We start from the raw sequence: 25,727 nt of genomic DNA on the forward strand, positions 1-25,727 counted from the left end.
TTTGTGTGGGGGAAAAAAAAAAACCTTTTGTGAAGAAAATGGACTAATAACTTGTATCACCTGAAGGTGAGCACATGCTTTTTTTCAGTCTGTTAAGGTTATCACAGAAACTTAGTGGGGCGAATAATAAAGGTAGAGAAAAAAATATTATTGATTTAGATGTAAAGGGAGCTGTAAGTCTTGAAAATATTTTATATCAAATTTTCAGAAAAAAAAAATGTTACTACCAAAAATTTTAAGATATTGGAAATATATTTCATTACTGATGTTTTTATTTTCTGTTTTTAACTTTTCATAAAATTCCTATGTACGTTATTGGTTGGCCAGCAAAACAAATACATTGGTTTGCACTGTTTTTAGTAAACAAATCACTCTTTCAAGTGATTTGCTAACTGTAAATAATAAACTTAAAAAACAAAAACATTTTCAGTTATGGAAAGATGTTATTTGTTGTTGGCTTTGGGGTTAATCAGCCCCAGGATTGGGGTTAAAGCAAGAGTTTAAGGAGGAGCCTGCTTTCAGAAAAAAACTAAATGTAGGTCACATACAAAGTAGCAGAAGTAAAACTCTAGTAATAAAATTCAAACTAAGTTATTCTTTGTATTACCAGTATATTTATTTAATTTGTTACTAATGTGTTCAGAAAATCTACTCTCCGAGTTCATGTTAGTCCAAATGGGTATAATGTGAGGTAGGTAGTTTCATATGAATTTGAGGTGTCTTTCTCGGAAGAAATCTTGGATAAGAATATTGTTGCATGCCATTTTATGAAACAAGCAGAAAGCACTCCAATTGCATTTAGATACTAGTGTTCAGATTTAAGAATGCATCAGGCATAAAAAATGCACCTGGGCATAAAAATTTTGACCCAGAAAGGTGTATGGTCATCTGATCTTGCAAGATGTTTAATATTTTTCTTACCTTTCATCTCCTGTTGCATCAATACATTTTATTTTTAATCAACCACATTTCTAAAAAATCTCAATGTTTAATACTCCTCAGAAGTCCAGAAAATTAGCATTCTCCAACTTCAGCACATCAGTGTTTGCTGTGAAAATATGTAATCCTAAATGACTCTTTCTCATTGTCATATATTGTCTTTGCTCTCTGCTCTATGCAGTATGTTACTATATGGTTCTTTGCATGGGGAACTACTGTCACTAGTTTCAAAGATGCTATGTGTAAGAAAAGATGAACTGTTTCACAGTTGATAGCAGATTTTTTTACTAAATACCTCCTGCTATGTCTTATCTTAATCTGAGCTACAGTGCAGCAAGGGTTATCAACATAATGTTGACATTCCTTTAATTGCAAAAGAACAATCTTATTTGAAAGACTCAGATCTCAGTTATGAGTGATTTTTAAGTAAGTTTAGTTCTTGCTATTGATCTTTCTTAAGGAAAATTTCTTACACTTGTATACATATCTTTATAAGTACATCCTTAACTCTTCATTTTTAAATTATTCAGGAAGACATTAAATCAAAATGGAAATTGTTCACAAAATAGAAATTCAATTCTGGTGGAGTCAATTGAATGGAACGTAAAGGAAGGCCATCTACACAGGCATAATTAGTTTCAATGAAATTTCATAGATGAACAACCCAATTTACTTAAGAAATAATGTAAAAATGTCCAAGTTTCAGTGTAGGTTTACTCCAGATCCCTTCTCTTCTCTCCTTACCACTTCATTGCCATTGGTAGGTACATACTGTCGTGTGACACAAGGTCATATAAATGTAGTACAAAGAAACCACCTTCACAAGAGCAATCAACACTGACAGAATATTCAGTCATTTAAGAGAAGGAAATTATCTGAAGACTCATCTAGCATTTAAAAAAAAAAAAAAAAAAAGAAAGAAAATTTGAATGGGAATGAATTAAAGGACTGTAGGAAGCCTAAAATCTGAAGTCCTACTACAATGAAAAGATGCTTTGACCGATAGTGGTCTAACTAAAACAAAGATATTACTTAAATATTAGCTGTGAAAGTAGTTGAAAATCAGTGAAAAAATGAAACAAAAGTTAAGAAGCCATTTTGACTGCATTAAAAAAAATACTCTACAGCAATGGTTCTCAAAGAGTATTGTGAGGGCAATTGACACCAAGCAACCTGGTACACAAGAACATCTTGGTGTGCAACAATATGAGTTCTGCTGTTTTCAGTTGCTGTATCCTCTAAGGCAGCTAAAAATCATTCTACTATCATTTTCTGTTGTAAATAACTTCTTTCATGGATAGCAATGACAACTTAGTTACAAACATCCAAGAGAAATTTTCTATTTAGCATGTAATATACCTCACTGATAAATATACCAGCTTCTGCTGCTCTTAGTTTTCTTTGTTATATGCTTATACGTCTTGAGAGGCTAAAGTCAGTTTCACGTGTATATTTAGTCCTTTGGATTTTGTGAGAAAAATCAACTTTGACTTTTTTCTTCAGATTTTCAGTCAACAAGTTAAGTTGCATTACAATATATCAGTAGAGGTTTTACTTGCAGAGAGGAAAAACTAAGTAATCAGCATTTATCAGTATTTATTGTGTTTAGTTCTCTATGCTTCAGGCAATCAAAAATAAGAATTGTAAGAATGAACTTAAATAAGAACTGTAAGAATTTTCTCTCTTTTCAGTGCTTCTCTTGTCTTCTCATAATTACAAATAACTTTTATGCAGGAATTTTTGCTTTTACTCTATCTGAAATATAGGAAGCATGCAGTCTTGCCTGAAAAATGCTGATGGATATAGCTATAGCTATATAGCTACATGTATATATGTATAATAGTAATAGATATGAGAAAGCAAGACTTATAATGTGCTATTCTTTTTATTTTTTTTTCTAGGTAATTGCTCTAGTCTAGTAGTCTTTGATAATATCACTAGGCTTGTGATATTTTATTAGAGCAAAATAATAGCTGCTGAAGTGGGGGGCTCAGTATGTATTCTAATGCTTTGATTTAAGCATGTTATTTAAATGAAGCAAATTATATAATTTATTTTGTTTACCTTAAGATATTGTTTCACAATTAAATTATTTACAATGTCATTTTTGTTTGGCTTTTTTGGTTTTGTTTGTGTTTTGTTTTTGTTTTGACCTTAATTTTTATTGGCTAAATTTGTCAGTGTTCCTACTTTCCTGGACCAATTAACATCTTCCTTTCACTTGTTTAGTGAAAGATTTACATCCTTCAGTAGCAGGTTGTTATTATCCTAAGCCATTCATTTGTAATTCCTATTTTAACCGAGGTATATGTGCCTTCATTTTTTTCTGTTTCAAAAACTTCTTTCATATGTTCAGTTCGTGTTGCCATTTTTTGAGTTCTCTTTGAACTATTAACAGCTTCTTAGTAAGGCAATTTTAGGGCTACACATAGGATCTCTGCCATGCCATATATGCAATTACTGTCATGATATGCAGCTTGATATTAAAATCTAAGAGATTTATTTGCTGGCTATTTCACTTAAGAAGTTCATTGCTGGTTCTATTACAAGTTTTTAAGTACCTTCTTTACGTTAAATACCAATTTGTATTAGTGTTATATCATGGATCAATTCTTATGACATTGTAGAATTAACAACTAATGGAGTGGGCCTTATGAAAAAGATAATTTACTCATGTTTCACAGGAAGCACAGTGTATTTCTTGGTGTGTAAGATATTTTAAAATAAAATTAATAATAAATATTAGGAAATTACCACAGAATATTTTCAAGGTTTGTGAAATTTCCCTGATGGTATAGTCACGTTGTACTCAAATGCTGTCAAAGGTTATGGCTTTTTTTTTTTTTTTTTCCTTCTGTCTAGAAGCGATCTTTATCCCTGATAAAAATAAATAGATGACTTATGTGGCAACAGAGCATAAATTCAGAAATGTGGTCTCTGAGCCCAAAATCCCAATGGAATCAAAGTGGGCCTGGAGACTGTACCTGATCAGTGAACCAAGGTAGGAAGCATTAGTGTGTTAAGCAATCATTTAAACATTCTCTTTCTAATTTTAACACTCAGAGATTTACATTAAAATAAAAATAAAAAAAAAAGGGGGGGGGGTGAACTGAAGCATTTTACACTCAGCAGATCTCAGTTTGAATCATTTCACTGCTGTAGTGGATGGGATTTTTTTTTATATATATTTTTTAAAGTCATTACAAGAATAAAAGTTATCTTTGTTATCTTATCTGCATTTAGCTATTGTTTCTGTATTTTAAAGGACAAAAAATGAATTGAATTGAAAGCAAGAACATGTTTCTGGAAAGGAGAAAAAAAAAAGACTGGAATGATTCCATGGAGTTAAATGTAGGACCAAATCATTATGGAAGATATATGTGATAATCTGCATTTGGGAATAGAAAGATCAGAGGTGTGATCAAATAGATCTATGCCTTCAGCCCTATAAAAGTGTTATGGTATTCACATACTCTTAAAAAGACTTTTTATTGTTTTTAAAATATTTTTATTATTTCAGAGGAAATTTATTTTCTGTGTTACAAGATAATTATATTCTTTTTTTTTAATATGATTTCATAGAAGCTCTTTTGTTCATCAGCTCTCACATTTCTAAAGCTTATCAGTCAATCAAGTACCCTAAGATAAGCAGTTTTGTCATATATCTTAAAGTCCATTTACCTAAGTGGTTGTATTTATGCTGAGATACTCTTCAAGTGTAAGCACGCTTTACATTCACTGTATATTTGTTATCTGATTTCCCATGTTTGTTTTATCTTACGAGAATCTTGCTACCCCTCATTTTCTACTTGGATAGTTCTAGGCACTGTTTTTGGTTGTGATGGTTGTGTTTTGATTAAACAATAATTGACATTGGTATTTGTATCAGCAACAGTCTTTAGCATTTTGAAGTTTTCTAGTACTATTTCCTCTCTAGTGATAATTGATAAGAACTAAATACTCATGTTAGATTATGGCATTTCAGTCTGGCAAAATAATGCACACTATTATGCACTGTTTACCACAACACCATGTAGAAAAGGCTTGGGGAGACAGAACATCTGTGTTCATAATTTATCTATATCTGCTTACTTCATGCATACATGTACAGGGGGTTGTATATGGCAGTGAAAACATTTCAGGACCCCATCAGCCACTGAATCATTTTAGTTTTAAGTTGGTATATAGCATCACTGTCACAGAGGCTACAAAAGCCTAAAACTGGTGGAAAACAATGGCAATTTGAGGAATTGTATATAATGTGAGAAAAAAAAAGGTGGATTTCAAATCAGTGCAGTCAGCTGTCCTGGTTTTTGCACTTGTGCAATTACTATTCTGTCCGTTAAGGAGAGGTGAGTTTCAGAGCAACTTTATATGGCCTTTCTTATTATTCATTTATTTTTTTTTAAATCACTTGCTCAATCATTCTCCTGCCTTTCTACTCCATGTTAAGATCTGGAAATATATGTGATTTCCTACTCTTGGTGAATCTTCTCTAGTAGCAGAAGAGATTTTCTTAAACTTCCCCAAATCTGTAAAACTGCTCAGAATCTACAAGATTTTAAGGCAATCCACTTAATACATGTTGACTGAGAGATCCTATACTTCAGTGTTTGTCCCAGATGCCTGGTGCTGTTAGTGCTACTGCCTCTGAAGGAAAGCTAAAGGAAACAATACACATTAAGCCAAACACGGAGGTTTTGCAGCTTGTTTTACGAGAAATGCATGGCTTGTGAGCCACAAAAGAAGCATATTAGATAGAGCTTTCCTCTTGCACAGCTTCCTGTTGTGCTGCTCTGTGCTAGTCAAATCCTGTACACTTATTTTGATGACACCACTTCACCTGGTACACTGAAGCAGGCAGTCTTCCAGGGAGTGGAACTAATGCAACACAGCTGGAAATTTGCTTTGAGCTTGTTCTTATACTACTTTCAGGGTTCTCTCTTCAGCCATTTGCGATGTATTAACCAGTCATAGGAAAGTTATGAGCAGCCCGTTCACACCGCATATCAGTTACCATAGCTGGCAATGTCCTGAGGCTCTAGTGGCAGGATCTTTTCCAGCACCTTAGGAAAAGTAAGGCCTCAAGTCATATCATGTGGAACTAAATGGCTTTTTGGGGGGGCTTGGTGGTGATGAGTGTGCAGGTAGAAGAGCCAGTTTATCCTTTACAATTTGAACAGAAGTGCTGGTAGAAACAGACTATGCTGTAAGCAAACTGGACAATTGATGTGGGTGCCAGCACTGAAGGAGCATCGTTTCAAGAGCTAACTACAGATAAGCACCTTTGAATGGTGAACATGTTAGGTATAAATATTGGAAATCAGATAGAAGTACTTAATTTTACTGGGCAATAGCCCGTTTTCCATACCGTAGCTTCTCTTAGTTCCAGTAATTATAACTTGCACAGTTATACGTTATTAGTTGTGGAATATAAATTTTCTTCTTAGATTGTACAGTTCAGATTTAAGATATACAAATTCTACGAAAATATGATCCCTGGGTACTAAGAAAAAATACGTTCCTCAACAGTGCTACTTCTCATCTTTTTCCACAGCTCTCTTTCAAGAATTGCAATGAAGTATCTATTTCCATACGACATGTTAGCATTAGACAACTTGGAATAATTTAAACTGCCAAGGAAACTATGTATACTTAGAATTTCATTGTTTTTCAATATGAAGGACCATACAGAAAGAGAAGAATCTTATGACTGAAACAACAATAAAAAATGCTGCTAAGCTTCTTTGAAACAAAAGTAGTAGGGTTCCTCTGTAGAATAGATTTAAGAAACATTAAAAATCTCTTTTTAAACTCAGATTATTTTTTTAAGTTTGTTCAACTTGCTGATAATAAAGACTCACCTCTATGCTATTCATTTCCTCTATTAAATCCCTGCTTTCATTATTTTTAATAAAAAGTAGATTCTCATTAGAAACTCAGTTAATCAGAGTAACATAATAAAACCTCACAAAACACGTTTTAAAATTAACTATTTAATATCACATTTGTACAACTGATTTATCTGCAAGTATTTTATTTTTATTTTTGTGTGTGTGTGTCCAATATATAACCTTCTACACTATAACATCTCTGCACACCACATTCAATTCTTGTTTTCTTAGGAAGACAATGGTGGAATTTGAGCTCTACTTTTTTCATCCTTCTTTTATTTTTATGTTTAGAGCCTTCCCCAGTGCATGCCTCCACTCTCCTGCTCTGTACTTCTCTCTCTTAATGCCCCTTACCAGTGAGGTTGTTAAATACACTTCTCTCCCTCTCTTTTTCAGTTGTGTAACTTACAAGTTTGACTCTCACTGACTGTTAGTCTAATTAGAAGAAGTTGACAGTTAATGGAATCTCAAATTACAGTTTAGTATTTTGAAACTACAGTCTAGTTGCATTTCAAGTATTACTACAGTAGGTTTTCTGAAATGTAATTGTGGAGTTACCTAAAATACTATTATCAAGAAAGTAGAAAAAAGGTACATCTCAATATGCATGATTTATATTGTTACTTCTTTATTTTGTTACAGTTGCAGAAGCTTATGGTTTAGGTAAGATTGTTTACTTTTGTCCTTTGTGTTTTGTTAGTAATAATAAAATTAGTTAATTCCTGAATTAGACTTTTACCCCAATTTCCATTAATACAAAATCAGTGTCTGTATTGAAACTAAGGGAACTTTCTTTTAAATCCAGCTGTACCTGTAATCTAGTGTAAACCTTAAAGATTAATCTAGAAATCAAAACATTTGACTGAGTTGGATAAAGCAAGCAATATACATTTACATCCACTTGTAAATATGGAAGTAGAAATAAAGAAAGTCACTCAGGGAGAAAGCTTTGTTTGAGTAAATATATAGCCATTTGAATAAATTATTCTAGGATCGAGAAAACAAGAGAAAAATAGAAGTATATGACTAAGCATGAAGTTTACTGATTTTTGATTGATATTTTTTCTGTATTTGCCATGTCTCTACATTGAAAAGTTGTGGTACAACACACTATCTTTCTGGTTTTTGTACTGCATCTAACAAAACAAAGGTGTGATTTCTGTGTTCTCTGATGGTGACTGATAACTTTGTATTTGATTTGAGTTGTAGTATTAATAATCTTAATATCCATTCTTTGCAAAAAGAACCAATGGTCAAAGTAGTCTTGTTGAGGGGAAAAAATAAGCATATGTCAGCATAATCTTTTTAGGTTATATAAAGTGGAAAGTTTTATTTTACACAGTTATGGAAGTTTTTCATTTCCACAGAAAAGGTGCAGTGTAGAATTCCAAAAGACTACTCAGTTATAACAGCTAATCAGAGAAAACTTGATTTTGAATTTAGAATAGACTTTTCCTGAAAAATTGAAAAGAAATAATAAAGCAAACAGGGAGATATTTTTCTGCACAAATCAAAAATTTTATACTTTTATAAAAGAAGTTACTTCTTCAGAAAGAAAAAGTAAAGTATTTTCCAGAATACTCTCACAAGTGGCATGAATCTAAGTTGACATACACAGATTTATTTATTTATTTATTTATTTGAGAGAAGAAGGATAAGTAATTTGGAGTGATATGATATTAAAGCAGACTGAAATAAAGAACAATTATGTACCACTGTAGCAAGTTACTTCCTGATGATGTGTTTTATTTAGGTCTTTGATGCTAAACCAAAATCTAGATTACTTCTGTTGATAAAGAGAAAGGAGACAGGAAAAAATGGTACTGTGTTTGTTGTCGAAGGCAAGGGGATGAAGAAATACAGCAGAAAATGGATGGATAAAAATGATTCTTACTGTAGGGAAAAGCAACAGATGTAAAAGAGGTATGATCAGTGTTCAGCAACTTCATTGCAAATGGCATGAAGTTATAGAGGATGGAAGGGAAAATAATGGAAATCAGTTAACAATAAAGAAAGTGATGTTAGCAAGCCAGAAAAATAACATCAAAGGCATAAAAAATATAAGAAAATACCTGTTCAAAAACCCGAAATGCATCAGTAAGTTAAAGGGACCAGTATTACAGGAACTAATTCAGTAATACTTGCAAAAAATACTTGCAAGCCAGTGAAATTGGTAACAGTGCTACTTCCATTATAAAGAGTAGGAAAGCATTTCAAGTGGTATGTTAGCGGAACTCAAACTAATATGATTGAGACAGAAACAAATGAAGAGAAGAGTTAGCTGATTTTTACTCTGCCCCCTCCTTTTAGGACATGTGAAGGAAATTGCCATTTTGCCTGAACTTATCACTTACAGAAATATTCTGTTAATAGCCATCTTTGTCATCATCATTTCATAAAGGTGCACGGTCCCCCCCCATTTTTAATCCTTTGTGAGCACACTGTCTTAACAGTAGTCTTTCTCTGCATCTGTGCATACATAAAAATGTGATATTGATTTAGCTACTGCTGCAGAATACATGTTTAAGATTCCACTTGGAGAAACTCCCCCAAAAGACCAAAAGGCATAAGGTTCAAGTTAACCTAAATTGTATTTGTAAATTGTATTTTTAAAATTGTAAAAAAAAAAATAATAATAATTCCTCCTGCCACCCATTGTGTCTGCATAGACTGGTGCAGGAGCTCCAGCTTCAGCACTGGGTTTCTCTTGTCAGTTCTCCAGCCAATCCCACTGATACTCCCTTGATGATACTCAGCACTTCCTTGGAGACATAAGTGGTCTTCTCCCTATCCAGCTTTCTCTGCTGGAGCCAACCTCTCTTTGGGCAAGTTCAGATACATATAAACACTAAACATATAATTTGGAGTGTAGAAGTTATGAAGAAAAGGTTACAGAATGAAACTAGTCACAGTAAGTACAGCTATCTACTGCATGCTGTTGGATATTCCTGTTGGATATTTATTCTTATTTTTTTATTGCTTTAAAACCATATTAGCTTTTCTAGCAAATCATGGACAAGGCCTGATTTGAAGCGTTGGGAGGCCATGTGCTATTAGTAAATTGTAGGTAATTAAATGACACAAATCCATTTTAACTTCTGGCTAAAGTGAGCCTCATTTTCTGGTGGTGCTATTTCTGCATACACTAGAATTAAAATTCTACACCTTACTGGAAATAATTTCCATGAGATATATCAGACAATTGAGACCAGGCTATTTTTCTAATGATTCATTAACTCGGTACACTTTTACTTTTTTGTCTTGCTCTTACATTTGTATCCTTTTCTCATGCTATTTGGCGTGTTTTTATCAAATGCAACAGTGGTAAAACCCTTTTGAAAATGTCTTTCATAGTTTTGAGTGTTTATTTTGTACTCTTGCAGTTTCTGTTCTTACAATTTAAACCAGCTACATAAAAGCTGTCAATAGCAATACCTATTGATGGTGGGAGCACTCAAAAAAAAAAAAAAAAAAAAAAAAAAAAGGACATTTTATAAAGCTCAAAAGCTCAGTTGAGAATCTAATTTTTTTGTTGGAAACAAGACAAAGCAAAACAGACTAAAGAATCAACAATCATCTCCACAAACCAACACTCCTCTAGACAGATACATTACTAATGAATTGAGAACAGTAATTTTGATATAAATTCATAAACTACATTTTTAATAGTTTTCCTTTTTGCATTTTTTTAATCTATCCCTAGAAATTATTCTCTACAGAAATTCATGGAACTGTAAATATCTGGCTCAAGTTGCCCCACCTCATACTTCTTCACAAAGGTTTAGTTGAATATTGAAAGAAAACTTCAGTTGCTGCATGGAACAATTTCCATGTAAAATGACTGAAAGAGCATATTTGTAGAAGACAAGTAAAAAAGGAAGAAAAAACTGACCTGAATTACTACTGCTGTTAAAACTGTTGCAGAGAACACTTACTAGAAAAATAAAAACTTTTCAAAGTATTCTATTGTATGTTAAAATACAGTTCAATGATAACTACCAAAGGGTCTCAGGAGTATGCTTTAACAAATCCATTTTTTTGTGTGGAATGATTCATTCTCCAAATCTAAGAGAAATTATAAATACATTTTGTATTTTGTAGATCAGAAAATGCTATTTGGCTGGATGACTTCAGCACTAACTAAGCTATAAACAATAAGGTAAAAGAAAAGCAATGAAGGAGGAAAAGAAAATAATAGATAGGGGATACTCATCATTTTCCCTTCTAATCCTGAGTTAGGTTTAGTGTCTCTCTAGGAGTCATGCTGCTCTAGTTCTCTTGGAGCAAGAGAGGAAATTGACAATAGTAAACAATGTGAGTGCTTTTCTATCAGAAGTGAGGGAACAGTAGCATCCCTTGTGACTGTTATCCAAACCATCAAACAGGTTTGGAATAGAGCAGGCAAGGAACAACTCTTGCCTTTTGCATCTTCTCTGTGTGACTGTATCGCTTTCATTTAACATATTCATTCATGATATTCTATACTCAGGCTTTTGTTTCTTTGTTTTCATTTCATTCTGAGAAGACTCAACTTTATAAAGAATGTCTTATGATTTTTTTGTTTGTTTGTTTGTTTTTTCTTCTTTTCTATGTTGGTGTTGTTTTCTTTCTCTAGGGAGTGATTTTTAGAGTATGGTTGTTCTCTGCTCTTATTCTTAACAGTGATGGAGAAATTTCAATGTCATACAGTTTATTCCTCTTACCCACCTTCATCGATAAACAGCCAAAGGCTCCAGTCTAGCCTACAGTACTGCAGACTTTCTGCAGAAGTTTGTACACATAGAAAAATCTAGTGTTGTTTCCAAATTCTCATATGAAACACAGATCACATCCCAATGCTAATTAATAGTGTGTAAAGAGTTGGACTGTTTATTTGGAGAGAATCAAGTGAATGAAGTGGAAATAATTTGGACTAGTTCACTTTCTCTTTCCCATTTTCCCCTTCTTTCTGAAACAGCTCTTCCTGGATGCTTGGAGAAGTTAATGATATTCAAATTTGAGTTTGAATTTGAATAGATTCAGCAAGAAAAGAATGTTGTGTGCTTTCTGTGAATTGGATTCAGACAATGAGTTGCAGGAAATATATTTTCACTTCTCTAACTGATTTAACATTGTACTTTTTTTTTTTTTTTTTTTTTTAACCCTGCTTGTGGTTTTGTTCCCTGCTATTAGACAAAAACTAAAATTCCAGGGAACAATAAAAAATTTACTACATAAGCAGGACTAAAACTTACACTGCTGCACAATATTAGGCTATTTTATGATATTTAGAAAGTAGATTTTTATTATAACAGTAATGATACGACTGAGTAGGTTTTGAAATAAAATGGAAAAAAAAAAGAAGGTCAAACTTGTTTTGCAAATTATAATGCAATTTTATCATGAGATTTTATAAAATGCTGCTACTATGCTTAGTTCAATTCTTAAGAAAAATCAGACAGTGATTTGGAAAACTCTCCCCCTACTCTATCAGCATAATCAGTTTTCTTCTAAGCAGAAGCAATAAGAACTGTTAAATATGTTGCCAATGCATAATTCTGATTTTAATAGTGAAAGTATGTTGAGAAATTATGCTTTTCTGCCTCTTTAAGATACATTTATGACATTTGAATGTTGAATATTGCTATTGCGGGAACACAGAGATTTTCAGTTTTCTGTTTGTAACAAGCATTAATATTGTGTTTCCAGCTTATGCTGATTAACAGAGTGTAGCCTTTTTTCTTTCTACAGCTAATGTGACTACAAAAAGAAAATTAATGAAAATAAGCATCATTTTGAAAAGAAAAATTATTTAACTTTTGCGCATTCTTTTCCTACTGAAAATTTTGCTTGTCACATTCTGCATGGAACATTTTTCTTTCTCTCTATGTAAATTTATATGTCTAAGAATTCTTTACTGCAATATTATTTTCTGTAACATAAAAATTAAATGTACAGAAAATGGAAACCATTCTTCACAACTAGAACATTATCTTTTGTATTCCCAGACTTTCTCCCTTTATTCAGTCATGCATTTGAGACAGCATATTATAGCAGCATCAGGTAGTGTAAATGGTACAAACATGCAGTCCTCTTGCCTGTTTTACCTGCTCTTAACTTGAAAACTATGACAAAGTGAAGAATTATTAATGCAGACTTAATATAAATGAAAAACATCTCTACGTGTAGAAAATATGAAAGTAGATAAATGGATGTGGATGTCTGGGGGGAGTAAAAGGACAGTTGCCTCTTTACATGCCTGAACTCTCCCAGGAGGACATTTAAGTAAGTGTGTTCAAGCTGCTGTACATAGGAGGGTAATTTTCTACGAATGAATCTTCTGATTCTGTACGCTTATATGTTAATATGTTTTTTTTCTCTCCTCTAGCACACCTTGGATCAGGGACACAGAGGAAAAAGGTGAAGATTGTAACTGTGTGTAAAATGTAATATGGTTTGATGCTGTAATTCTGAGGTTGTTAGCTGTTACTCAGTGGCAATTTGTAAATGCAGTGGCCTCCCCTAATTGTCCCAGGTAGCTCAGGAAGTCTGTGGAACAGCCATATCCAATTCTTCATGTACAGGACCTTTAAAAAAGAATAGCTTCCTTTACAGCAAGACCATTTCCCTTATCCTCACTTATTTCTGAAAAGGTGATGATACGGTTAGATATAGTGCAAAATATTGGTTATTGGGCAGTTATACAAAAGTAAGATGAATGCTTTCAAGAAGAATGAGAAATTATGGAATATAAGATGTACCACTGTATGTGGTTTCAGATCCTGTGTAAATTAAAGAGAAAAAAAAAAAAGCCTCCCATAAAAAAACAAACAAACAAACAAACAAAAAAGTACGTAGAAGCCATGTATTATGATTCTTAATTAGAAAAGTAAAGTCAGCATTTGGAATATTTGACAGCACTTTTGAAATTGAGAGCTTCTTAATCCAAAGACAAGTTCAGCAAGAAACCATGATACACCTTAAACAGCACATAAAAACTGATATAATCTTATCTGCTCCTACAAACCTTGTAGTTATGATTCTATAGCAAAACCATTAGTTTGTTTTTATTCAAAGAGTGACACATCTGCACTTCATTTTATCCTCAGGCTTAAAGATATTATGCTTTAACTACCATTACACAGGCTCTTTCATCCTATGCCAGACATTTCACTTCAATTTTATTTTGTTTTACTGAACGCTTACTTTATGGTAGGCATTTATATTTTGTGGATTGGTTTGGTTTGATTTGGTTGGTTGTGTTTTGTTTTGGTTTTAGAGGAAAGGGAGAAGGATGATATTCTTACCTGCATTAAGACTGTTTAATTCCTTTCCTAATGTGAAGATATTTTCCTTTTAAGGAAACGTTGTGTTTCAACTACAAATATACACTATACTCCAGGAACAAAAGAATATTTCAACAAGGATGATAAAATAATATTTGTGGTGGTGAACTGCCTTAGGACAAAATATTTCTGTCTCCTGTTATTAAATCTTCTGTGACTACTTCAAAACTTATGAATGCATTATAATACTACATACAAAGGCGTCCACTGTTTTACACAGAAATTGCTAGACATGTGTGTCAACAAACACACTCATGCATCCATACACACACAAAAAACATCTCACACATTCACACATTTAAAATGAATGCTTATATAATCCTTCAGTTTGTTAAACACACAGAAATATATAGAAAGCCCAGAAGAATGATTATTTATTTATTTTAATTATTTTTAATTATGTATCAGCCCAAAACCATATAAAATACACAGCACAGGAGCTGTTGTTAATAAAACATTGTTATATATACCTTTAATAATTGGGGAAGATTTAAACCTAAGGATACTCATCAATGAAGACTGAAAATGAATATTTTTATTATAACGACAATTTTTTTAGCATCTTGTAAATGTTTTTAGACATCTTTTTAACAGGTACTGCCTCTGGGGAAATTAAAAAAAAATAATAAAAAAAAATTGATGCTTATTTTCTAATACTGTTAATTTATCAATATATTACTGTTTCTATTGAAACCAAACTTCTTATGTGTTTATTTATATATAATTATATGAATCTTTCCAAAAATGTTCAACTTACTTAATATTTCTCTTTGATTGTACACACCTAATTTCTTGTGTAGACTTGAGATTGGGATACTTTCAACATGACTAGAAGAAACATAGTGAACAAGTCCTTTTTCTAAAGGTTTAGTCCTCTTTTGCAGAAGTAAAAAGAATCAGTTAAGGTGAGAATAAGCATCAGTGAATTGGAGTGCTTATTTTTTTATTTAAATGTCTTATGTTACAACTCAACCTACTTGTTTTTCCAGTCTACGTTACCTATTATTAAGAGGAATTCTCTGCTTTCCATGCAGATTGGAATGAAGGGATGTATTGGAAAACATACCATAGGAGAAAGAGAAAATTAGATAAAAGAAAAATTAACGTATAATATTTAAAAATAATCTCTCTTAGCTGTAAAATAATTGCACCTACATGCTACCTTTACCACTCACATCATAGCATTAAAGCCTTCTGTTAATGATTAAAGTTTTCTGGTTGAAATGATAAATTAAGGTATGAAACAACATTTTCCTTCAGACTGCTGCTTGGAAATTTTTTTATTGTATTATTATAAGTAGTTTGCTGAATTTAATAGTTTCTCCCTATGCTAATTCAAATGTTATATTTCTCTCCATGCTGCTACAGTACATGGAATAGCATACATTTTAAATGATTGAAATGAATTTTCAGTGTCAAACTTTCATGACGAAGCCAAGGGGAAAATAAAACTAGAAGAAAAATGAGTTTAAAGTAGAATGCAAACAGAATAGGGGAGATGCTAAAGATTTACAAAGGATACAGCTAAACAAAAAATAAAATGAAAAATGACTGAACTGGGAACAGGTAATGTTTTCTCAAGCATTCTGCTTAGACAAATGTAAAAATATAAAACACATGCTGTTGAAATAAGATGATTGATGGTTATAATTTCTTTTTCACCATATGACAGAACACTTAACTTTTAATAAGTGTATAATTAAAATTAAAAAAAAATTGAAAAATATTCAATATTTATTTGTACATTAAACCTATTTTACGTTGTTCTTTTCTTCACATTGCTATTTCAAAGGGAGTTCTGTGAATGAAGTAAGGGTACAGTTAGTTGCTTTAAAAGCAACTTGCTCATTTAAATGATCAGAGGGGGGAAAAAGACACTTGATAAACTCTTTTCAAAGTTATTCAATCAAAACTGTAAACCATTACCTTTTCATCTTGATTTATTTAACTGGGAAATTTCTTTTAATCTCAGACAGTATTCATGCACCACAGAAGATCCCATGTCAGTGAAACCTGTTAATTAGTTAGTCTGTTTTTACTCCTCCATTTGGAGGTTATTGACACCACCACTTGGTTGGAAGAACAAAGTTTATGAACATTCATTATCTGCTTTCATGCAAAGTTGGCTGAATTGATTCAAAACATTTTTAGTGTCTGTTCAGACTAATTCCATTCATCTTTAACTTAGGTATTAACAGGGCATTTCTGCACCTTTGGACAATATGCCCAAATATGTCCAATGTAATAGGATGGTGAAAGACAATCTCTTAAAATGTCACAGCTGTTTTTACCATCTGTCTCATTAAATTTGGTCACCTGCTACAAAGCATGGTAACATTTGAGGTAGAAATTCCTAGGCAGAGCATAAATTAATATTTCTATTTATATCATTATCTGCAGCAGTCTATAAACTACTTTTTCTCAGCCCATACTCAATCTAATTTCACATGAGTCTTTCTTACAAAAAGTAACCGTATTTCTATATTATGTATTTCTCAAACATTTAAGTCCTTCCTCAAAATGTCCAGTAAAATTTAGTTGTCAAACTCAATTTTATTTTGTGTCTCTATAATTTCTTTTTGGATTTACATGCCCAATTTATTTACAGTGATAGAGAGGTGTTACAGTTATGGTAATAGGTCATTAAAAATGACAATGTCCCTAAAAATAGTGATGTTTTGAAGAAAATAATGTCATTCTTACGATGTGTGTGTGATGTTCGAAACTCAGCTCAGAAATCCTGCTATATTCATATTGTGTATTGTTCAGGTCAGAAGGACTCAATATAACAGTTCATATATTTTCAGATGTCTGTGAGTTTTAAAGGTAGATTTCATGATTATTTAAGGCTTTTTCAGGCACATGGAAATAAGTAGATAAGTCAGTTGTGACATTCTGAATGATGATAAATTAATCATATCTATGGCCATGAGCCTGCAGATGTGATTACAGTCAAGCACCATGTAAAGACCGTTAACTTTCCTGTCCACTTTAGTGGACTAGACTGGTCAAAGAAGGAATATTCTAGAAAGGAGAGAATATATTTCAAATGTTTTGCCTATTTATTGTGTTGATTTCATTCTAAATAATTTAAACATGGCTATCACTTGAAATAAGACTCAAAAAAAGTAGTAATTTACAGTTTGGGAGGCCAAATGAGAATGGTTTATGCAAGAGACAAGTTATCTAAAGCACCTCAGGTCACTGTTCTAGTCAGAAGCAGATTAAATGAAATAAATAAAATTGATTCTTTTGTTACCAGTCTGACTATTGACTACTACTGTTAAATTCTGCCTTCTGCATTTAAGACTCTTTGCCAGGTATTCAGTGTGACAGTTTTAATGTCACCAAGGAAGTTTTCACTTATTTGTGGAAAGCAGATAAACTTACCAAAACAAACAAACGAACAAAATTGTAAGTAGCAGCATATGTGATGGGTGATATTTTATTCTGTCTTTCACAAACAGACAATTAGCTCCAGAAGCAAGAGCACATACTATGTGGCATGTGACAACTTGCACCATATTTAGAACACAACTGGGAACTTTTCCATTGTTGTTTGTTTGTTTTTTCAAAGTTAAACAAAATGAATCTCTTTGAATCTTTTTGTAGGGAAGGGGGTAACATCAGGGATTCAGATAAGAGTTTCACCACAGAAACCACTGCACCACCACCACAGCCGAGGTCAATTAATATAAATCTGGAGATTAGGATGGAATGGCATAGCATAACTTTTTTTTTTCTATTCCCCTCAATGGAGTATAAATGCCTTCAGTTGCACAGGTAGGTATTTTTTTCCTGAAAAAGCATGAAAATGGACAAGAGAGTTATGAAATGTTTTGTTATCTGTCCTCTATCAAAATACAGAGAAGCAGAATATGTTCGTCAGTCTTTGTCCATGTGATGGTATTTGGGTGACTTGATTTTCTCTCTCCTGCATATGTTAATGGGAGTCCTGATATATGTTATTTCTGAGTTCTACAAATTTTGACAACTTTATGAAAGCTTTTGTATTATAGAGTAGGTTTTGAATGAACTTGGTTTAAGGCTTTTGTTGCCTGGAAGATCAAGGTGAAAGTTTAATCCAAGGTCATAGGCTTTTATCCAAGACTGGAATTTTAGCCTTCAGATAAAGAATGTGCTTATTTTTGGTATTTTGAAGAGTTGTCTTGAAAGAATTATGTCTTTTTTCACCCTTACTGTACTGTTTCTGCTGTGTCTTGGATTTATTTATAGTGGTGACAGTTGAAGTACACTTTTAAATATTGATGCAAAGCTTAATCTGCATAATAACAAATTAAAATATATTTTAGCATGGGTACGGTGAACACAAATTAATTAAAAGTTTTTTAATGCTGATAAATGCAAATACAGCTGATGTGTTCTGGTAGTCCATTCATTTGAATAGATGATTTATTACAGCAGTTGAATGGACACACTTGAGTCTTAAAAGCATCCTACTCATAGTGAAGGATACAGCTGTATCTTAATCAACATTGCCTTCTACAGTAGCAGAGCTACTGCTAGTAAATCAGCCAGTAGTCAGCAGAACATTTCTGCATGTAGACTAAAACATGAGAATCCTGGATTTTCAGTATATTTGAAAGTAACTCTTGTATTTGTGATCATTGTAATAAGTTTAACCAGAATTGTACATGTGTATGCCTGGTTGCCTCCTTGCCTTTGTTGCTGGCTTTTTAGTGATAATGTTTCCAACAGCTCTGAAACAAGATTGCTGATATAAGCATCAGGTGAAGCCAGTTTTACTTTTACAAAGTTCTACATAGAAAATAAAGTGTTAAACATAACTTTTCTCATGCTTTCAGTAAAATAAAATAAATCACAGTTTTTAAGCTGATAATAAAAGTTCTGCTCAGAACAAATATTTTAAGATACAGATGTTTCAGTTTGGCAAGAAGTTTGGCATAGGTCAGAGGTATAGCAGCAACAATCTGGTGATTTCAGTGTTTCATTTCTAACTCTATGCTATCTCTTTTTCTAAGCTCTTGTTTTACTGAAATACATCTGACCTATCTCTTCCTTTAAGTGTAGAAAGTAAACCTCTGTAGAAAGCCACCAACAATACTAGGACATGAAGCAGAATGTAAATAAAGTGTTCTTAGTGGCCCTGTGAGGAAAGATAAAATAAGTAATAGTTTTCCAGTCCTAGAAATCAGTAATAATGTTAGTTATGAAACTTAAAGTAAATATTGAATATAAACAGTGTGTTTAAAAATTTAGGTTTACTGAATTTATAGGATTTTATATGTAAAGTCTCACTATGCACTGTCACTGTACACATGAAAAAAGAAGTGAAGGCACAGTTATAAAAATGATTTACAAGGGTTCAGAAATGAACTATCAGAAAATTTCATAAAATGAACTATCTTCAAGCTGTATAATATCTTCTCTGGACAGATTAGAAATCTAAGTGAAAACATACCCTGTCAAAAATTTTCTGTTTTCATTTCCAGGAAAAAAAATAAAAAAATAAAAAACCACTCACCTTCCCTAGATTTTAACAGTTTTGAGGAAATAAAAGACTATTTTAAGGAATATTTTTTCCCTATCTTTTTATTTATCCTGTTTAGGCTATGGCATACTGAAATTCTTTCTGTGTTCCAGATTTATATAGAGACAGCAGCAATGTCTGATATTTTATTTATTTTTTTTAGTTATTTTTAACAGCTATTTCACTCAGGAGGATTGACAATGCAGTGGACACCTGCTGTGACCAAAGAAACCTTCAGTGAAATGGGTAAGGTTATATTCTTGCAACCTCACAAGACGGATTACACGATGCACGTGGGAGAATTTTTACAAGTATGTTAAGCAACTTTTTTTATATGCTTCTCATGGCATGCATATCCTTGGGATGTCTATAATCAGTCATATGATGAAGCCATTGTCAGTCAGCTCTAAGTGGTTAAGTGTTATGGATATACTTCCATGGAACAATATGAATTTAAGTATCAGTACCTGACATACATTTATGCGTTTTTAGCTTACTGAAAAGTTAGTTATTCATACCATATGACATTCCTCCAAATGATGGCCTAATTAAGCATAAGTAATTTCCATTTAAATTAAAAAAAAAAAAAAAAAAAAATAATAATAATTGTCAACAAAAAGAACTTACAGACTGAAAATACTGCTCAATGTAGTCTGTTTTTTGATGTTGTTTTTAGGTTTGTTCCCTTTCTTTCTTTTATAAGTTGTTTTCAGCACATCATTTAAGTTGTGTGATGCCCCTGTAAGTAAATAAAGTTGAGGAATGACTTTTTCCAGGGTATTCCTGTGTTCATTTCAATGCTGTTGTTTTAATACCTCTTGCAGTTTGATTTGAAGGCTTTTCTCCTCTAAAATCTCAATCTCCAGAGGTCCATTATTGATATATGGTAGATATCTAGGTATCTGTTAGAGATCTAGAAGTTAGACAGAATGTATGTGCCATAAACTTTGTGATTCAGTAAAACAATCTATTAAGATGTTCTTCAGCTTATCCAGATAAAGCAAACTAAGAGTAAATCTCCTTTAAAAGCAGGCTATCTCCACAACATCTCTATGATATAAGAGTAAAATAAAATGTATTTTAAGTTATAACTGAAAACAAGTGTAGAGATTTTGAGGAAGGATTGCTTTTGAAATATTCAGGCATGTCCTCTACAGCTATACTAGAAAATCAGATAAGTAATGTAAAAAAGTACACAAAGTCCTATGCTAATTTATTACTGTATTGAATGTTGTATCTGTGTATTGGAATTGAGTGTGTGTTGTATACCGCTTTTCTATTGTGCTTGATGGTTAATCAAAGCAAGAAGGGGAATCTGATGCAGAATAACTGCTTACTTTTTATGTATAATGCACCTGCTGTTTCTTCCATAAGCTACTACTAAATATGACCTAGTGTACTGAATTTATGTTGATCATTACAAGATATAATGTTTTTATTGCTAACCGAAGGTTATATAAACTCACAAAATTACACAAAATACCTCATTTCTGTTTCTCCCATGAAGTCGTAATGAGCGAAAGAGCAACAATCTGAAAACATGAACTCCAAAGCTAATAACCATGACAACAAACACCCAAAAGTAATAAAAACAATATATTTTTAATAATTATCCATTATTTATTTTCTTTGCCATAATTTTATATCCATGAAATTACTAGAAGGGTTAAAACTGTGATTGCCATTATCGATTTCACTTGCCAATAAACAATATTTTAGGTAATGAAAGAAAGAGGAAACCTAAAAGTCTATTTCTAAAACAAGTATATGTGAAAAAAAAGTTTTTGTGAAGGTTAGTGCACTTAATATCATCAAAAATACACTAGAACAGTATAATAAATATATATATATATTTAGGTACACTTCTGAAATGAATATCAAGACATATACAGTCAATGCTTCTAGAAAGTACATAACATTAAAAACCTAAAATGAAGAAACAAAAATGCAAATTTCATTCTGAATCTTTTTTTTTATTATTATTTTTTATGTTTTTTCCCCTTATCTCTAGAGTAAGCTGCAGGGGAATATTCTGTTTTACCTGATATGACACAGATGAGCCTTGCTTAGGGAGATCAACTATCTTACAACTCAAGGACACTGCATAGCAACATCTGTTATATATGTCTAGGTCTATTAGACGATTCTGCCGTGCTGCCAAGTAACAAATCTGCATTACAATACATGGCACATATGTAGTATATTTCAGGAATGGGTTTTTCTAAATGTTTGCATAATAACTATTTAACATAGCTAAGCATATTATTTAATATATATCCTTTGTTTAGACTGTGGATGGATTATAAAGAGATGACTATTTCTGAGTAATTAATTACAATAATATTTTGAAAGGAGTACTGGGGCATCATGTTTCATTTTGTTTTCTATTCTCTATGTTTCTGTCAGCTATTAAGGGGGTTGTTTTTCCAAATATAGTCCTAGATCTTGCCATTCCTGAGCTGAAGCTCACTGGAATGTAATTTAGACATGTAAAGTCAAGGAAGGGAAGACAGCCTAGCTGGTAAAAGGGATGGAAGGCATTTCCTATAAGGAGAGGTTAAGGACACTTGGATTGTCTAGTTTGGAGAAAAGGAGGCCAAGAGGTGACTTCGCTGCTTTCTGCAACTTCCTGTGGAGGGAAAGTGTAGAGAGAGGTGCTAGTCTCCTCTCCCTGGACCCAATAACACGAAGGATGGGAACAGCATGAAAGTGCTCCGTGGTAGAGTCAGACTGGACACCAGGAAACATTCCTCACCGTGAGGGTGTTCAAACACTGCAAACGGCTTCCTAGAGAGGTGGTTGATGCCCCATGCCTGTTTTTGCGTTCAAGAGGCATTTGGATAATGCCTTCAATATAACATGCTTTAATTTTTGGTTAGCCTTAAAGTGGTAAGGTAGTTGCACTATACGATCTTTGTAGGTCCCTTCCAACTGAACTGTTCTATTCTACTTCCTCTTTAACAAGAGATACTGTAGAAAGCCTATGTTTACAGAGGGGAAAATGTAAAAAGGCTTTCTTAGGAAAGATAACACAACTTCGCGTTCTCAGACAGAAATGGAAAGAAGGAAGGCTAGCTGATAGCTACTTATGATTAATGCGTTTGGATAAAGATTTTAGGAGAATTAGCCAGGATACAGACTAATCCAGCACAGAGTGATTTACAGAGAGCCAGGCACAAAGCCTAGAATGGTTTGGAAGAAAGGGGAAGCTGTGGACAAGCTAAGGATGGACTGGAAGAATAAGTGAAAATACTGTACCAAAGGAGATAAACATCTTTGAGATGAAAAGGAAACTTTTTTTTTTTTTTAATTGCAACATCTGACGGCAGGGTTTCCAACATATAATTTCATTCTTTCAGCACAAAAACAAAAAAGTGAACCTCTGTTTTGATGGGGGCAATGTTACACAAAATCTGTAGAGAAAAAATAGCCAAGGAGAAGCAAAGAGAATTCTGGTTCAGTTCTAAACATCATTATTAATGAGAGAAATTCAAAAGAGTTTGGCCAAACTCTTTTGGATAGTCTCTAGACTATCTTCCTTGACAGGAGAGACTATCTCCTGAAGTAGAGACTTAAGCGGTATCCAGAGGATTTAGTTAGCCTTCTCTATCACAGAATGCTTAAATGATCAGATCATGTTATTCTTTCTGGACCAAGAGGGTGCTGCAGTGAAAACTAAATGCTGTGGGGAAAAAAAAAAATTATGATTTATGGTGTATGGCCCGGAGATGTGAGATCCAAAGCAAAGTAATTTTTTTTTCCTGTAGTCATAACTTTAACACATTGCTTGCATTAAAGTTTGCTTAAAATACTCCAATTCCACAGAACTATCTTTCACCTAATTTTAGTAGTTATTAGATACATCTTCTGCAAGGAAACTGAAATTCTTCTATGTGAAAAGGTTTAAGCTTATGAATTAAAACCAAACTAACAACAAAACAAAACAACAAAAAAAAAAGAGAAAAGAAAGGTTTGAAGTTACAAAACCAATTAATAGTCATTAATATGAACTCAAATAAGCAGGCTGATGTACTTCAGTAAGTTCATGAGGACTGGTAATTTGAAAGGCCTAGAGATGTGGTCATGCAAGCAACAGAGAAGTAAATTTTAAAGGTTTATTGGAAAGGGTTAAGCGTGTTAAGAAATGTGAAACCTGAATACATTCTGAAAGAAAGAGGGGAAAAAAATGTCCAGAGAGAAATGAAATGGAAGTCTAAATACTGGCAGTTGATGAGAAATTATGGACTTCTTCATACTACTGTGTTTTTACAAAGAAAGATTTAGTCCTCAATTGCGGCCACAGCTGGTAGAATATGACTTACATTGTGACATTATAATTAGGCTTTGCAGCCTTAAAACCTGCTCTGGATATGATACATATATAAAAAAAAAAAATACTCCAGGTAAATTTGTCTTTTTTTTTTTTTTTAATACTTTCAGTTCAGTCACTAATGGGGTTCTGCAGGGCTCCATTTTAGGGCTGTTTCTCTAATGCTTTCATAAATTACTTGGATGCAGGACTCAAACATATACTAAGTAAGTTTGTGGACAACACTAAATTAGGAAGAGCTGTTAACTCCAGCCAGGGCAGAGATGCCATGCAGAGACAGCTTGACAAATTAGAGGGTTGCCACTGTATAAGAAGGACATAAAACAATTAAAGTGTGTCCAAAGAAGGACTAAGAAAATGGTGATGGGTATAGAGGGGAAGACACATGAGGAGAGGCTGAAGTTCTTTGGTTTGTTCAGCCCAGAGCAGAGGAGGCTGAGGGGAGGCCTCATGGCGGCCTGCAGCTTCTTCATGAGGAGAGTGGAGGTGCAGGCGCTGAGCTCTGCTCTTTGGGGACGGTAACTGGACCTGAGGGACCGGTATGGAGCTGGGACAGAGGAGAAATCATATTCCACTGTGATGGAATTTTTGTTCTGGTTCTGAGAAGCAAGAGTTGGGAGTTACCTGATTCTCACTGTTTTGGGAAAAGTACTAGTCAAAAAAAAAGTTTCAGAGGAAGGCCTTCCTATATCATTGGAAGTTCTGTAATGTTTGAAAATTGAGAAAGAACTTAAAAAAAAATTCAAGAATATTAAAGAAGGTTTTTTTTTTTTTTTGGTGGAAACAAAATGTGTTTGAAAGCAGATAAACTATTTGGAGTCAGCTGTTCTCTCAATATGCTAATTGTTGGTGTCTATGAAGAAAATTCAATTACATTATTATTGCCAGGCTTACTTTGTGTTACATTTTACTGTCTTCAAATTGCACTATTTTCTGTATTTTTAATAATATTGCCAAAGTTAGGATAGCACATTTTATCCCAGAATTCCAAGAGTCATATAATTATGAATTCTTATTGCTTGCCCCTTAGATTTTAAAAAGGACACATTTTTGCATCTCCCCCATCATTGCCTGTTGCAATTAGAAAAATGATGCAAAGCCCCCACTTTGATTTTCTCCATCTGGCATGTGTAGGTTTCAACAAGGGACTTGCTCACTGACAATGTGCCTGGTAAGGCCACCTTATCTGTCATAGTTAGTTATTCCCTGATTGAGCCTGTCTGATCACCACATAAAAGATTTTCTCTAGAGTGGTGACCTTCACTCTCAGATTTTCTTCTGCCTGACAGCTGGAGTTTGGCTGTGTACTTAGTTGAGGAATTGATTGTAATTGGAGGTGGAAAATGCTCAGGAGGCTTTACTGCTGACCCTAGACCTACATGTAATGCATGTTTCCAAAGCTGAGCACTCTGGTGGTATGATTAGAGAATCATATAGACATTATCAATAAAACTATATTGATATTGTGCATAACAGGGAGAGTAGATAGGAAAGTGAAACATTTTGAAAGGATGCTTAAGATTAGATTAGGCAGATGAAACTGGATATGGATGAGAAAAACAAACAGGAAAATTAAGCTCACAGTAAGCTTAGATATACCTTACTTATAGATTTGCTGTATAGACAAAGTATTGAAAGCATAGTGGAAAAAAGAGAGGCATTCTACAGGGAAAATATGGTAGTTTTAAGGTTCTATTCTTCAACTTACCAAACAGGACACTTGTTTG

At 33.1% G+C, this 25,727-nt stretch overlaps 1 long non-coding RNA gene across 3 annotated transcripts in view; it reads left to right on the forward strand.

Moving 5' to 3' along the window:
• LOC106016068 (uncharacterized) overlaps positions 1–25,727 on the forward strand; it is a 193,050-nt gene that overhangs the window by 162,258 nt on the left and 5,065 nt on the right. For 2 of the 3 annotated variants that reach the window (XR_011809039.1, XR_005265792.2), the window contains 2 exons: positions 13,201–13,232; positions 19,834–19,916. This is a non-coding gene — a long non-coding RNA (uncharacterized lncRNA). The remainder of the gene's footprint in view (positions 1–13,200; positions 13,233–19,833; positions 19,917–25,727) is intronic. The other variant, XR_011809038.1, reaches the window with a different exon arrangement.

Source organism: Anas platyrhynchos, chromosome 4 (genome assembly GCF_047663525.1).
Source record: "Anas platyrhynchos isolate ZD024472 breed Pekin duck chromosome 4, IASCAAS_PekinDuck_T2T, whole genome shotgun sequence".
Lineage (NCBI taxonomy): Eukaryota > Metazoa > Chordata > Aves > Anseriformes > Anatidae > Anas > Anas platyrhynchos.